This window comes from Suricata suricatta, chromosome 13, assembly GCF_006229205.1.
Source record: "Suricata suricatta isolate VVHF042 chromosome 13, meerkat_22Aug2017_6uvM2_HiC, whole genome shotgun sequence".
NCBI classification, from domain to species: Eukaryota; Metazoa; Chordata; class Mammalia; order Carnivora; family Herpestidae; genus Suricata; species Suricata suricatta.
The window spans coordinates 32305406-32320868 of NC_043712.1; the positions used below are offsets into that span (position 1 = coordinate 32305406).

Here is a 15463-nt window from a genome sequence, read left to right on the forward strand (position 1 = left end):
CTTGGGCTTTCCTATTTAAGGCCTTTCTTTCATGAGCCTTTCTTGGCTGTTTCCAGGAACAACAGCCAACCCTCCCAGAACCTCCTCTGCACCCCACCTGCCTCCACACCATCCCAGAGTCTGGAAGTTCTGGGAGAATTACATTATCCATAAACCTAGCAGGCTCACCCTTCACCCCTTAACCTCAGAGACAATGAACCATTGCCTGGAACATGGCAGTGATGAGCAACAACAGGAAATGCAAATTTCTAAAGTCAGACAAAAGGAGATCATAGTCCTTGACTTAGAGCTGTGTGAGGTCAGGGAAATTGTTTACCTCTCTATACCTCACTTTCCTCATCTATGGAGGGAAATATAACCTAGCTCAAAGGGTTGATATGATAAGTAATGTTGGTGTTTAGCTCCCCAAACGGCATCATCCTTATGATTATTATTATTGCCACTGATATCACAATGGTGACTTTTCAAAGAACAAAGTCCATATGGGTCTAATCAAGCAATTCAGAATCAAGTCCAGCAAAACAATCTTTCTGTACCTACTCAGTGCCAGTCTTTTTCACATATACTATCTCACTTAATTATCTCAATAATAAGCAAACCAATGAACCTGTTTTAAGGTTGTAGTGGTTGAATATCAGAGCGGAGGGGGGTAAACTCTGTCTGTAAGCTAGAACACTTTCAAGCTTTCTGCTTGCTGCCATTCACTCTGGGGATTTGACACCTTAAAGGTGGAAAGCTTTTGCTCACACTTATTCCTGCCTTTAGTCTGCTTCAGACTCCCATGACCCCAGGAAGTACCGCTCAGCATTACACACGAAAACTCCAGCAAATGCTGTTGGTGTCCCAGCCAGATCTCCGGGGATCTCTTTTAGGGCTTTGGTCAGGCCTGCCCGTCCCCCAGCCATGCCGGTGTCCCTGCTGATGGCTCACACCTTGGGCAGTGGGAGTCTCCCAGCCTGGACTTTCACCCCAGCCTAGTGGCCTGCAGCCACCACTGGCTGGTGCAGTGGAAGGACACTAGTGCCACTCACGCCCCAGAGCTCCCCCCAGAATAGGGCAGAGGCTGGCCCTCACCTGAAACCACCTAGCTTGGCCTCTTCTCTCTCCTTTCTCCCTCACAAGTTTCTCCTGGATACATGGCTTCAAAAAATCACTTGCACACGATTCCCTGTCCTGGGCGCTGCTTCTGGGGCAGACGAAGACACTCGTGTATCCTTAGGGGAAATTGAAGCGTTTTCAACAGGGAATATTTACTGTAACCTAATTGTCGTTCTCTGCATTAAGTTTAGCAGCCACCCTCCCCCGTCGCCTCCCTCCCACCTGGTAGAGGGTTCTGGACTCCTCTCCCTTATACTCAGTTGTTTGGCTCCTGCCTCTGCCTGTTGCAGTCAGCCTGTGGAAGAGCTGTGCTTGCCCCCTGTGATGAATTAGCCTTTCCCAAATGTGCAGGGAGCACAGTGTTTCGTGCCCCTGGTCCCACACTTCTGCACCTAGTACTTTACACCTGGAAGACGCTCTGAACCACTGCTAACCTCGCTTTCACTCTGTTGGATGGAATCCTCACATGATTGAGAAATTCAGTCACACTCTCCCACTCTGCTGCCTTCCGGGCTTCTAGAAACTAAAAAGACTTTTCTGCCCAATAAATAATCACAACTGACAGGAGAAGTATTAACAGAATCTGTAGTTGTTGTATCTGCTAATAGTGATCCCCAAATTCTTGCTGTGATGGCTGGCATCACTGGTTCACACAGGGTGGAGAAATCTCCCTGGCATGCATTCTTGGGCCTGGGATGGGGGCTCCTGCTGCGTCCTTCCTGATGCAGGAGAGAAACCCACCCTCTACCCCCCTCTCCAGTCTCTCCCATCAGCGTCTCTCTGGGGCTCAAGTCCTAGGGCCTGAGGGGGAGGGCAGGTCGCTGAGGGTCAGGAGCAGTTGCTCCAGGTAATTGCTTAGTAATAACTACAATAATAATAATAACCAATGCGTGACTGCCCTGTGCACAAAGTACATTTATAGTCTCGGTCTCCTTCGCTTCTCCATGCAATTGCATTTATTAACATAGTGCTAATAATAGCTATTAGTTAATGAGCTCCTACAGCATTACAGGCAGCATCCTGAGCGCTGTACACACGTTATTGAATGTGGTGCTCAGAAGAGCCACCAGATGGGGAATGGGTAATTGCAAGTGTCCCAAAGCCTCCTCCCAGTGAGCTGCATCAGGCTCTCTCACCTGTGTCCCATCTCTGCCCACATGTCACCTTGTCAGTGAGGCCTCCTCGACACCCTATTTAAAATCACAGCTCCCACGCCCTCGTTCTGTATCTCAACAGTTACCCTCATCAGACATGCCACCCGGAAGACTTAGCTGGGTGCCTGGGACATAGTGGTTGCCTGATAAATATTTCTTTAATGAATGAAGGATTTAGATCATTAATGACCATGTCATAGATTTTTTAAAAACAGTTTGAGCAAAGATAAATGACGCATCCTATAGGGAGCAAGTGACAAAAGATGACTCAAAGCTGCCGAAACCGACTGCTCAGAAGCCCATGGTCTTCACCATGTAAGTGTTCCATTAATTCACCCAGCATTCCCAGCACCTCCTATAAGCCAGAGCTGGGCCAGGCAGGAGGAGTCATATGGAAGGTTTGATCCCAAAGAATTTGCAGTCCAAACAACCTTGTGAGATGCGTGGGGGGTTGGGGGGGGAGCAGGAACCTCTCTTCCCGGGTTAACAGTGGAGGATGTCATGGACTCCCCTCTTGCGCTGGGTTATTCATGTGTCCATCCGCCCCTTCCCAGTGGACGGTGAGCCCGTCAGCCCCCTGACTAAGACTGGGGCCCAAAATTCTCTCCCTGTGTCCTGTATAATACAGGCTTTCAGTCCTTGAAACACGTTTGTTGACTGGTTACATGAGGAAACTGTAGCTCAGCGCGGCCAAGAGGCTCTGCAGGGCTCCCACGGTGTTACCCGTGAGCCTAGCTCAGAACCACATCCTAGGTGCTCTGATTCTAAATGCAGGTGTCTCCAAATCTGGTGTTCCCTGGCACCGCTCGGCTGCCCTCCCCCTGTTTCTTTAAACACAATTACAAATGACTGCAGATAACGTACAGCACAGGAAAGAAACCCACTCCTTCTGCTGTCAGATAAATTTGAAAGATCAAAATAATGTGGTTTAGCAATTTGTTTCAATTGATGCCTAGCCTTCCAAAGCTTGCAGGTTTGACTTCCTCAAGTCAGGGAAAAAATAGCTGTTTCCCTATGAAAAAGCAGTGTGGGGGAGTGCCTCGTCTTATGAGAGCTTCAGCAGAAGCCCTGTGTGCAGACGCTGTCCAGGCCTCTGTGGGGAACAGACAAAAGAAGGAGCCAGCGACAAGGTGGCCATAGTGACAGTTACTATAATGATAAATGTCATGATAACAGGAATGGCTGTAGTTTTGAATGCTCCCTCTATGCTGGGTGCTATGCTAAGCTCTTAAATGCATTATCTCATTCGCTACTTATAGTAACTCTGGTTATGGGTTGAATTGTGTCCCCCTAAAAATCCGTAGTTGAACTCCTCACCTAAAGCACCTCCAAATAGGAGCTTATTTGGAAATAGGGTCATTGCAGATGTAATTAGCTAAGGTGAGGTCCTGCTGGAGTGGCATGATCTCATACCCCCAGGGTCCTCATGCAAAGGGGAAAATCGGAGACTGACCTGCACACAGAAAGAACACCACATGCAGACAAAGGCAGAGAGCAGGCCCAGGAACACCAATGATCTCCAGCAAAACACCAGAAGGTGGGAGAGTGAGGTATGCAACTGACTCTCCCCCACAGCCCCCAGAAGGAACCAGCCCTGCCGCTACCTTGATCTTGGGCTTGTAGCCTCCAGAACCGTGAGACATTAAATTTTGATTCTTTACCCGGCCCATTCAGTGATATTTTGTAACAATAGTCCTAGCAAACTCATACAGCCCCAGCAAATGGAGACTGTTGTTAGCACCGTTTGGCAGGTGAGAAAACGCAGAGGTTAAATGATTTACCCGAGGTTAGACACAGGACACAGGCTGGCTAATTTTCCACTCTTAAGGTATAACATCTGAGCCGTCTTCCATTAGAGGACAAAAGAGTCCCAGCCAGAGGACAGAGCTGTAGGAGCCTATGAGACTAGCATGTTTCACCGCCCACTGTCCAGGTGGGGTAAAACGTGGGGCTGAAGCCAGGGCCCTGTCTCCTCATCTCTAGGGGGAGGTACGCCTGCCGCCCAGCTTCTACCCACCCCTTCCCCCCCCATCCTCCCCCCGAGAAAGTTCTGCGCCTCCCGGTTTGGCCAGCCAGTCCTGGAAGCAGCTCCTTACATTTTACTCCCTTCTGCCGACTTGGGGAGCGAGGGTATTTACAACCCCATGTTCCTTCTTCTTATTCACGTATTTAAAAATAACATATACGTTTCCTTTTCAGGTTACAAAAATAATACGTGATCAGAAAGAAAATGTAAAAAGTACAGGCAAGCACTGAAAAGAAAATCAAAGTCACCCCATAACTTCATTCAGAAAGACACAGCTCAGCACCACACTTCACACTCAGCTGTGATTTTTTTTTTTTTAATTCTTTTACAATGATTTTGTTTTGGTCTCTGGCGTTATAAAGCTTTTTCCTGCGGCAGTGGTTCTCCACCATTTTAACCCCATCTTTCTTTTTTTATTGTGATAAAATATACAGAAATTTGCCTTTGTACCCATCCGTAAGCGCAGCGTTCACATTCACACTATTGTACGCCTGTCACTGTCCCCCATCTCCAAACTCCTCATCTTCCCGACTGAAGCTCTGTACCTACCAAACACTCACTCCCCGTCAGGTCCATCACTTTAAAGCTACTGTTTATTATGAGAAAGCTGATTTATTTATTATTTATATTGAAAATTATTTGTAAAGAATTGTAAGTAGTTTGTTCATTTTAGACAGAAATTTATATTCTATTGGCAAACTACTGCTAACCAAATAGCTATTAGCCTAGTGGAAGTTTTATACAGAAACTTAAAAAATGTACATATTATGGGAACCTGTGTGGCTCAGTCAGTTAAGCATCCAACTTCGGCTCAGGTCATAATCTCACGGTTTGAGTGGGGTTCAAGCCCCGAGTCCGGCTCTGTGCTAACAGCCAGAGCTTGGAACCTGCTTCAGATTCTGTGTCTCCCTCTTTCTCTGCCTCTCCCTTTCTCTTTCTCTCTCTCTCTCTCTCTCTCTCTCTCAAAAATAAATAAACATTAAAAGAAAAAGAGTCTACATTTTGGGGATGCCTGGGTGGCTAGCCAGTTAGATGTTCGATTCTTGGTTTCAGCTCAGATCATAATCTCATGGTTCATGAGATCGAGCCCCGAGTCTGGCTGGATTCCGCACTGACAGCAAGGAGTCTGCTTAGGATTCTCTCTCTCTCTCTCTGTCTCCCTCCCCCACCCCCATACTCATGGGCATGCACTCTCTCTCTTTCTCTCAAAATAAAGAAATACAGCTTAAAAAAAAAGAATGTACATTTTTAAATGTTGAGAATACAGTAAGCAAAAATTTTTAAGTAAACAAGACAGTTGAATATTAGTGCTACCTCCCCATTGAGAAAAACACTCTGGTAAAGATCCTGTGTGAAAACCGTATCTGAGGAGCCCCGTAACATACCACATGCACTCCTCCTTGTGTGAGGCCAGACCACCCCACGGTGTGGGTCAAGGTATGTCTGCCTGTGCACTTGCTCAGTAGGAGGGAAGCCTTCTGCCCTCAGGGGAGGGCGGCTGACAGAAATCTCTGCTGACAAGACACACAGCTTTAAACACGACGGATGCCAGCTCCGCCCGAGTGCGCTAGTGCCTCGGTGACTCACGCACCCTTGGATGTGACCCTGTGTGAGGCCAGCCCTGTGTCAGGGGGCAGAGGCAGCTGGGAAGACCCATTTTCTCACAGAATTGTAACACCCTCCCCATCCCTTTTCTTTCTCAATGGAAAGGGGGTGTGGGAGGGACAGGACACTGTAAATTGTGGGGATCGGGGGCGTGCATGACCACCTTCACCTTCCGAGAGGCAATGGTGTGAAAGGCTTAGAATCATGGGTTCTGGAGACAGACTTCCTAAGTTCACTTCTTGGCTCCACTTGCTAGTCAGGTAAACCTGGGCAAAAACTGAATCTCTTTGCACCCCAGTTTCCTTGTCTGTACAATGGGGACAATGCCTTACATCGGGCTTCCTGTAAATAGGCTCTGAGACCCAGCTGGGACGCTCAGTCGCCAGTATTCCTAGGAGCTGGGGGATGGTGCTTCAACCATTAGGAGGGGAGCTGAGCAGAGCTCCCCTCCCATTACCCTACAGAAACAATAGAGCCTACTGTATAGGGTGTGGGGGTGACAGAGGTTTACGCACATCGGGTGCTGCACACAGTGGGTGCTAAATTATCACGAACATGCTGAGGAAGGGAACATTTGGACACCAGCTGCACACAGTTTTCTAGAGCCTCCAGCACTTGTGATTAACTTTGCAGAAAGTGCAGGAGTTGGTGGGTCCCACATTCTTGCGACTCTTACCATCTTTGGGAATTCACATTCTCACGTTCATACGCACTCAAGCAAATGCACTCAGGTGGGTTCACATATTCGTACACATACACACACACACACACATACACACATACACCCCTAAATATGTGATCTATGTGTGCTCATTGTCCTCATGTGTATAGCTAGTTATCAAGCTATTCCACTGGTTTTCAAACTTGTTTTTCAAAAGAGATCTTACATATAAACCCAATATCCTTGTCCCTCATTTTACATTTACATTAAAATTACATTTAACATTACCTTATTTTCTTTTAAACTTGCTCCTTGGAAGACTCCTCCATTAACTCCTCCTTGCTGATGAAAAACTAAGCACACTTCTGCAGTAACAAAGATGAAGCACAGAGCCTTGAACAGGGTGGCTGGCCTGGGGCCTCAGGTCGGCTCACCCTGGACAGGGCCCAAGGATAGCAGCCACGGGGGCAGGGCCTTTGACAGCACCCCGGAGGTGGGGGAGGGACGGGCTTAGCTGGGACCCAGACCTACACTCTTTATTTTATGGCTGTGTTTGACTTTAATGCACGCGATAAAAATATAACTAGCACTTGAGGTAGCAAGATAAGGTTTCTTTTTTAGCTCGAAGAGGCAGATATTTCGTCAAGAAAGGCACAGATGGTACGTGGAGGCTGCAGAAATCACGGAGGTGATACACATCATGGCGGTTCCTTCTTGCTTTCTCTGTCTCTTGAAAGGCACGTTGGTCATCCTCTTCCAAGGTGAAGAAATTAATCATAAACGAGTGGGCAAGAAAGTAAGAGAGAGAGAGAAAAAGAAAGAAAGGAAAAGGGACAGAAAGAGAGAGAAACCAACAGAAGAGTGGTTTTCTTGGGCAGCCTGTCTAGTTACCAAAGCAGCAAACAGTACTATACTTTCACACATGAGATTTCAGTGGTAGGATTAATATTCTTCCTGTTTAATGCCCTTTCACCACATTCTGTGCGCTTTTAGTAATCAAAAAAATAATGGTGTTGGGCCAGGGGGTGGGTGTCCATTGAGCAGACAAGAGCCCTGCTGCTTTGGGTCAGCTGCCTGCCGCTATTTTCTGCTGAAACTTGTCTCCTTCCCTGGACCCCAGGCAGCACAGTGTGGAGAATCTTGCCCTCCCCCCACTCTGTGCCATCCTCTTGACTCCAAGTAATTGGTTAGTTTTATGACAGAGGCTTCTACTACCCATCCCTTGAGGGTGGAGTCTTTCTAAGATTCACCTCTGCAAATGCTCTCGTGGTCTGACCTATACTAGAGTCTCAGCTGATAGTCAGTGAACAAATATTTCAGATGTTTTTATCACCACCTGTCCTCCACCTCTTCAGCATCTCCTAAGGGCTTTATACATAGTAGATATACAGGAAAGACTAGTTAGCTGGTTGGATGGGTGAGTGAATGGGTGGAGGGAGGGGTGGGTGGGTAGACACTTGAAAGGTTGAGTGGATGGGCAAATGGATGGATGGATAAGTGTGTGGGTAGGTGGATGGAAGGCTGGATAGATGGCAGGTGGGTAGATGGGCAGGTCAGTGGTTAGACAAAGAGGAATGAGTGGGTGAGTCAGTGGGATGATAGGTGGGCGAGAAGGAATGAGTGGGTGAACAGCAGGCCTAGAAGAGGTCATTGAAATTCATATGTGTCTGCTTCATTCTAATCAAAGCACATTTTCTCTGGGAGGATCTACAGAGGTGATGGCCCTGATGTCTTGACGCTTTTTCTGCACAAGTCCTGACCTCTAGAACGTGTCTGCTGCATTTTCTGATGTGAGACCCCATCTCGTCATCTGACTCGTGGAAGTACATGTTTCATTTCATGCCATTATTCTCCACTCACATTTCACCCTTTCAGGGATTGGGCCTCATTAAAAACTGTCCTCTACACAGTTCCTCTTTGAGGAAGTTCCTTGTTAGGGCATTTCTGCTGTGAAATATATCACACCAACTGATGTGAGTGCCAACCTGAATGCTAAAGACCGTTATTAGCAGATTTAGCCTCGAGATGTTTCAGACTTGTCAGTTCTGATGTTCATAGGATTATATTTTCAAACATCATCACACATCCTCCATGACAGACTTGATTACTGTGATGAACTAGTTTTCTTCCTTTAAGAAATGTTCCAGTTGCAAAAATGATTCCAAAAGCATTGGTTGAAAATGCGGGGCAAAACTGAAGTGACACCATCTCATTTGGGTGGCTCATTTACCTTCCTGGAGTAGGCAGCCCAGTGTGGCAGAAAGAGCCCTGGACATGGAGTCCACAGACCCGGATTTCCATGCTGTCTCCTGCATCTTAGCAGTGGTGACCTTGGGGAAGTCTCTAATCTTTGCATTCTCTTCTGCAAAATGAGATCGGTGACCAAGAGCCCCTTGCTGGGTGGCTCTGAAGATGAATTAAGGATGGTGCATTATGAACTGTGAAGTGCTGTGTAGGACTGAGGGATCCCCAGTAGGAGAAGGAAGAAAGCCGTAACTCATCAATATCATTTTATTTATTCATATTTGGTTCCCAAGTCTTATTCAAGAACTCATACAAAAAGTTCCAGATATATGAATTTTAATCCTCATCTTTCTCCTCTTCCCCATCCTGGCTAATCTGGAAGTGAGGCAATTCATTACTCTCTTTGCTGCTGGCAACTCTGTGCAACCAATCATGTAGATCATTCTTCGTCAAATATTTTTTGGTGAAACGTTTCAAACACCTTTTGGAAGAAGGCACCTCCGTAAGCAAGATTACAGTAATCTTGCTCTTTCTCCTTTCAATGGTTACAACCCCTCCACAGAGACTCTAGCATGGCCACTCAACTTGCAGTCTCTCTTGAAGAAACTGCTCAAAATTGGCAGTATCCATGACCCCGTCTTCTACAGGGCAGGTGCGGTCATGGGTAAACTTCAGAACTTGCTCCTTTCTTTTTTGACCCTCCCCCCACCCACGAGCTTTTTCACGGGCACCATCATGGCCGCAGCGGATATCACGTATTTATTTATTTATGTTTTGGCTTAAACAATAGGAGAAATCTGATGTTTATAGTGAAAAGATTAACTGTATGTCCGGGAACTAATAAAACACCCTTCTGGGCCATGGAACTATTATGAGTGATGGAACCACAGCATAAACACCTGGCACAACTGCAAGGAAGTGACTGTTTCCCTTTGCTCATTCATTTCTTCTATAAATATTTACTACCACCTACAGCATGAGAGAGGCGTGGGAGGGGAGATACAGCACCGAGCAAGGCAGATTCGTTCCTTGTACCGGGGAAGAGACAGACACTAAACAGATATTCATCTGAATAACGATTTGAATATAGACTGTGGAAAATGCTCTGAAAGAAAGCTATAGGATGCGTTGAGAACTTAGAACAGGGAGACCTGTTGGAGGCTAAGGATCAAAAAAGACTTTCCTAAAGAGGTGACTTTGAGCTGAGGTTCAAGAATCAGTAGGCACCAGCTAGAGGGTTGGAAGGGCAGCCATTAAAAGTCATTGTAGTAGAACACTAATGACATAGAAGACTGTTCATAATATATTCTTTAGTGAAAAGGGGAAAGATTACAAAGGTTTTTATGGTAGGGTGCCTGGGTGGCTTCATTGGTTAAGTGTGCTATTTGTGGTTTCAACTCAGGTCATGATCTCACAGTTCACGAGTTCAAGCCCCATGTCCGGCTCTGTGCTGACAGGTCAGAGCCTGGAGCCTGCTTCAGATTCTATGTGTGTGTCTCTCTCTGCCCTCCCCCACTTGCATTCCGTCTCTCTCTCTCTCTCTCCAAAATAAACATTTACATATATATATATATCAACATTTACTAAGCACCCAAAGTACTGAGTTTCCTGGGAGCAAGCCCTTCCTATGGAGGAGATGTGCTTAGTACCATTTACATATTTATGCACATTAACATATAAAATATATAAACATATATTAGCATATATCAACATAAATATATATCACATATATACACACATATATATAAAACAAAGGTTTTATGGTAGATCCTCACTTTAAAAAACTTTTTTTAATCCTCACTTTTGATAATAAATATTTAAATACATAAAGACTAGAATATAGAATACGTAGGGTCTTGCCTAACATAGACCAGAGGCCAGTTTGAAAAACTCTTGAGGCTTGAAACCTTAGGGCACATACAATCAATGACTGCTGTGATAGATCACTTCTAGCCTGTGGCTCTAGTAGACCTCTGGTGCAATAATATGAAGAATGCAGAATTTTGTATATGCATATGCATGTGTCATATACATACATAAACATGGACATATATGTTTTTACAAGGCCACGGTACGTGATAAAACAGTGACCTAGATTCTCCCTCAGGCACACAGGATCTTTAGCAGGCCATATGTAGTGATACTTAATCCACATAACCACGGTCATTCCCCCTTAGCGATCGGGCAGCGTGCCTGCAGTGTGAACAGGCTCTGCAGTGCTTTCTGAAAGGCACAAAAAAGATTCCCTGTTCATCCTCAAGTCTAGTAATTCTATCAACTAGCTTGGGAAGAGCTGCCTCAGTAATCCACATTTAATGACCTTAGCCACTGGACAGCTGTCTTGGGAATTAAAGTCTCTTGTGAACAGAGTATCCCGAGGTTATAAACTTCAGTGTAATGGAAACATGTCCTTCCCCCCGCCCCCAGCAGTGGCATGTGGAGAAGATGCCAGCTTGGTGTCTTCTCCTTGGACTCACACGCCTCACCCCGACTTTTATGAGCAGTGACTATAACAGGCAGTGGGACTCATCAGATGACCGCCCCCCTCCACTGGATGGTCAGTGGACATCAGATGGGGCTGAGCTCTGGGCCTCAGTTCATCTGTAAGATCATGGGGATGTCGCCTGGCACAGTCAGAGAAAGGGCTCTCCAACCTCTAAGGCCTCTTGGGACTCTGAAGTAGTGAAGGAGAAAACGTTTTCAAGATGGAAACCAACATTTACTAAGTGCCCGAAGTACTGAGTTTCCCAGGAGCAAGCCCTGCCCATGAAGGACATGTGCTGAGTACCCTTTTACAGACGGGGAAACCCAGTTCAAGAGACTGCGTAGCCTGCCCACGTTCACAGGGGGGACGTAGAGTCCAGGCTTTGGGCCCGATGTCAGCCACCTCAGATGCCCATTGTTTTTCTTTACACCTTTGTCCACATCCTCACCTCCCTCGGTGGAATCCTTTGGAACCTAATTTTCACTGTCACACCAACCACGTTTCTACAGAAAAATCTATACAGGTATCATCTCAACTCCTCCCTCCACCTGCTGAGCTCTGTGAACTCCCAACTACCACCTCCCTTCTCTCTCTCCTCTGCTGCTCATTTATTCCGGTTCTCGCTTTTATACCCACCAGCTTATTCTTCCTAAGTAATTGTTGACCGTGTTGTTCCTCATTAAAAACTTTCCGTGGCTCTGCACTGCCTACAGGATAGAGGCTCGCATGTCAGGAGCTTTACCTCCAGCCATAACCTGTATTTCTAGCTCTTTCTCCCCCTTCTGCTCTTCACACAGGAGGGATATTAGCTACTCTCCCACACACGCATCAAATTTTTAACCTTCATAGCTGCGCTCTTGGCAGGGGGCGGGGCTTCTATCATCTTCTCCACCATGTATTCACTTAACTAGTAATTTTTGAGAACTTACTATGGGCCAAGCACTGTGCCAGAATCCAGGAATACAGCAGTGAACCAAACAAACGGAAATCCCTTTCTTCAAAGAATTTACAACCTAGTACAAGGAAAGAGTCCATAATCGACATACTAAATAAGTAAATTATATAGTATGTTAGGAGGCAGCAGTTGCTATTTAAGAAGGAAAAAGAAATAAATGTGTAGGAAAGAAAGGACAATCAGAAAGGGCACCAGTGAAGAGGAAGCAGGGAGCAATTTAATGTGTGACTGTTTTTTTATTATTATTATTTTGAGAGAGACAGAGGCAGCACAAGTGGGGGAGGGGCAGCGAGAGAGGGAGGGAAAGAATCCCAAGCAGGCTCTGCACTGTCAGCATGGAGCCCAGTGCAGGGCTCAAGCTCTCGAACTGTGAGATTGTGACCTGAGCAGAAACCAACAGTCGGAGGCCAAACTGACTGGGCCACCCTGGTACCCCAAGAAGTTTTAAGCAGGGTGGCCAGAGAAGGCCTCACTGGGAAGGCTGTGTGTGAAAAAAGACTTGAAGGAGGTACAAGAGTGAGCCATGCCATGACTGGGGTAAGAGCGATCCCGACAGATGGAATGCCAGTGTGAAAGCCTCGGGTGACAGCATCTTGAGCACTTGGAGGAAGGGGAGCCTCCACTTCTGGCCAAGACGGAGGGGTAACAGGAACTGGATTTTACCCTCTTGCCTTAAGCAGCTAATAGACTGGTCGAATCATGTGAAACAACGGTTTTCCAACACTGGACTACAGACAGCAGAGGAGAGTGACCCCTGAGAGAAGGGACACAAGGGACGTGAGACCTGGGAATGCCCAGCTTTGGGGCACCTGGGTGGCTCAGTCGGTTGAGTGTCCAACTTCAGTTCAGGTCATAATCTCATGGTTCATGGGTTTGAGCCCCACGTCGGGCTTTGTGCTGACAGCTCAGAGCCTGGAACCTGCATCAGATTCTGTACCTCCCTCTCTCTCTGACCCTCCCCTGCTCGCACTGTCTCTCTCTGTCTTTCAAAAATAAATTAAAAACATGAAAAATAAAAAAATTTAAAAAAAAAAAAGGAATGCCCAACTTACTGCCTGGAGAGTTTTCAGGCCGTAGCACCGGAAGGGCGGCCCACATAGAGACCTGCAGTCCACCAAGCTGACGATGTGAATTGAGACAGAGTTGAACATTTGAATTAAGAGAGACCAAGGAGGCTAGAATTTGCAGGCAAAGTAGCAGAAGGGAGAGAGCCACATGGAGAAGGGAGGGCAGCAGAGAGCTGCGAGGGGCTGCCTCAGGTCTTCAGCAGTGGGCTTATCAGCACCTCTGGAGCCTGAGACTAGAGAAAGCACAGCAGAAAGGAGCATTCAGGCAGGAGGATCCTTGGAGCTCATGCAGGGCCAGGAATCATTCATGTTCACACCAGTCAGGGTGGGAAAACTTCAGAGTGCACGGGGCGATCCTCAGAAGGTAAAATCAACCCTACACTAAAGGTGGCTCTGGCCCCAGCTAATGAAGCTTAGAAGCAAGCCTCAAAAGGGTCAAACTCATTTCAAGTAACTTAATTATGTCCCAGACAAAGCTTTAAAACATTTAAAGGAATGTTAAAAATATCTAGCACCCAATGAGGGGTCTGATATCTAATAAAAAATTATCAAGCAGGCAAAGAAGCCGGAGAGAGTGGAAAATGCAGGGAGGCCGCTGTAGCTGGAATGGTGTCAGTGAGGGGGAAGCAGAGACACCATCAGAGAAATCAGAGGCCATGTTTTATGGGTCCTAGTAAGCCCTTGGCTAACTCAGTAGTCAGAAGGTGTTTTCTTTCTTGCCTCCCCTACCAGAGGGAAAAGTGCCCCTGCTTTGTTCCTGGGGACCATGGAGCGCTTAGCCTGTCCTTTGCAAGGTAGCCTTGAGTGCACACCTGCCCACTACCAGCCCTCACACTGTACTCCCCAGAGTATGGGTTCAACATGGAAGCAGGAAGGAGAGAGTATGGACACAAAGGAAGTACTGAAAGAGGGACATTTTCCATTTGGGACAAGAAAAGGCCTGGGGACCTGCTTCAGTCCTGCCTTCTAGTCTCAGATCCAGCCCCTACAAGATGTGTGACCTTGGAAAGTCTTCCTGGCCACCATGACCTGTTTGCTTGTTTGATTAAAATTAATAATTGAATGCCACCTGCTTCTAAAGAGGGTTTGAGGCAACTTTCAATTACAGGCATATACACAGTGACACCACTGAAACAGAAGTCAAAAATTTTAAAGCATACAATGTGAGGGTGAAATATATTCCAAAAACCTAGGCTGGTATAGTGAATTTAATGATGGATTTAAATGAACTGGCTGTCAAGTGATAAAGAGAATGGAACCTCATTTTCTTCATGTGCAAAATGGGATTAATGATCTCTGCCCTGCCTACCCCAGAGAGATGTCATGAGGCTCATCAGGCTGTGGATAAGAATGTGTCACTCAGGGCTCTTCTGAAGTAATAGAAAACCGTCCTTCCTCAAAGATAACGGTGAAGCCCAAAATGATGCTTCTCCATCGCTCTGTCTCTGGGGCTGCGTTCTCCTTTGCCAGCACCATTCTCAGCCTCGGCACCATTGCTTCTGACTCTCACGTGAGGGTACCAAGTCCAGAAGGACGGCGAGCCTGTTTTCCCGGTAGTGCCAACAAAATCCCTGGAAATGAGTCCCCTTTGCGTTGATTGGCTGACTTGGGTCATGTGCCCATACTTGAACCAATCACTGTAACTAGAAGGCTGCACTGATTGGCTTAGTCTAAGTCATGTGATTCAGCCCAGCCTGGAGTGAGTTTCATGAAACTTCAAGTCAGAGTGGAGCTAGGTGGATCTCTGGGTTGGCTTTTGTCTCTTTGTCTCTTCTCCAACATATCCATTCCCTGCCCTTCTCTATGCCCTGGGAAGCTGTTTCCATGGTCAACATCACTCATCACTCGGGATCCCTTGTCCTTGAGTTTCTCATTGGATTTAGCCAATGGGGAGTGCAGGCAGCCACCGAGGAGAGAGAGAGAGAGAGAGGTCAGGGGGCAGTACCCAGCCTTGCTTTGGTGTCTCTTGAAATAGTCATGCCTTCTCTCCAAGGCTATGGCTTCTCTGCCTCCCACTCTTGTGAAGTCCTGAGGACACTATTTCTTCCCTTGCTCCTCTGCTCTGAGGTATATAACAGCTCCTGCCATTGTTAGTTTGTGGGAACAACGCTGTCTTGTGTCTGTTTCCTTAATCTGTTCCCCCACTCTATAGTAGTCCTTAATAAAGT

The 15463-nt window shown here is 46.7% G+C and overlaps 1 protein-coding gene and 1 pseudogene across 1 annotated transcript in view; one reads left to right on the top strand and one right to left on the bottom strand.

Annotated features, from left to right (window-relative positions):
- The window catches only part of GABBR2 (gamma-aminobutyric acid type B receptor subunit 2), a 338745-nt gene that overhangs the window by 213795 nt on the left and 109487 nt on the right, over positions 1–15463 (top strand). The gene's annotated exons all lie outside the window — the stretch shown is intronic.
- Positions 9125–9522, bottom strand: LOC115276549 (annotated as a pseudogene).